The sequence below is a fragment of the Colobus angolensis genome, unplaced genomic scaffold (assembly GCF_000951035.1).
Source record: "Colobus angolensis palliatus isolate OR3802 unplaced genomic scaffold, Cang.pa_1.0 Scaffold36, whole genome shotgun sequence".
Classification (NCBI taxonomy): Eukaryota; Metazoa; Chordata; class Mammalia; order Primates; family Cercopithecidae; genus Colobus; species Colobus angolensis.
Window position 1 is genome coordinate 1,713,038 of NW_012116932.1, and position 1,170 is coordinate 1,714,207.

Below are 1,170 nucleotides of genomic sequence, written 5' to 3' on the forward strand. Positions count from 1 at the left end.
AAAAAAAAAAAAAAAATCCCAATGGGCAAGCAATGACAGTGAAACTTACAGTCCCATCAGATATTTTAAAAAAGCTTTTCTTACAGGCACAATATTTTCTTTTTCTTTTCTTTTCTCTCTGTCTCTTTTTTTTTTAGACAGGGTCTTGCTCTGTCATCCAGGCTGAAGTGCAGTGGTGCCATCGTAGCTCACCGTAGCCTTGACCTCCTAGGCTCAAGTAATCCTCCTACCACACCCAGCTAATTTTGGCATTTTTTGTAGAGATGGGGTTTTGCCGTGTTGCCCAGGCTGATTTTGAACTCCTGGGCTCAACCTCCTGCTTCAGCCTCCTCCCAAGTAGCTGAGATTACAAGAGGGAGCCACCTATCTCATCTCTGGCCCAAGATGTAATCTTTTTTTTTTTTTTAAGACAAAGTCTGGCTGTGTCACCCAGGTTGGAGTGCAGTGGCAAGATCTCAGCTCTTTGCAACCTTGGCCTCCTGGTTTCAAATGATTCTCAGCCTCCCAAGTAGCTGGGATTACATGACTGGCTGATTTTTGTATTTTTAGTAGAGATGACGTTTTATTGTATTGGCCAGGCTGGTCTTAAACCCCTAAGCTCAAGTGATCTGCCCTCCTCAGCCTCCCAAAGTGCTGCGATTACAGGTGTGAGCCACCGTGCCCAGCCCCAGGATGTATTCTTGGGTGGGTGTGGTGGTTTGTGCCTGTGGTCCCAGCTATTTGGGAGGCTGAGGTAAGAGGACAACTTGAGTCCAGGAAGTTGAGGCTGCAGTGTGCTATGATTGCACCATTTCACTCCAGCCTGTGCAACAGAATAAGACCCTGTCTCTAATAAACAAAACAAAACAAAGCCAAACAAACAAACCAACAAACAAAAAATCAGCCAGGTGCAGTGGCTCATGCCTGTAATCCCAGCACTTCGGGAGGCCGAGGTGGGTGGATTGCCTGAGGTCAGGAGATTGAGACCAGCATGGCCAACATGGAGAAACCCCATCTCTAATAAAAACACAAAAATTAGCTGGGCATGGTGGGACACGCCTGTACTCCCAGCTACTCCGGAGGCTGAGGCAGGAGAATCGCTTGAACCCGGGAGACGGAGGTTGCAGCAAGCCAAGATTGCGCCACTGCACTCCAGCCTGGGTGACAGAGTGAGACTCCATCTCAAGATAA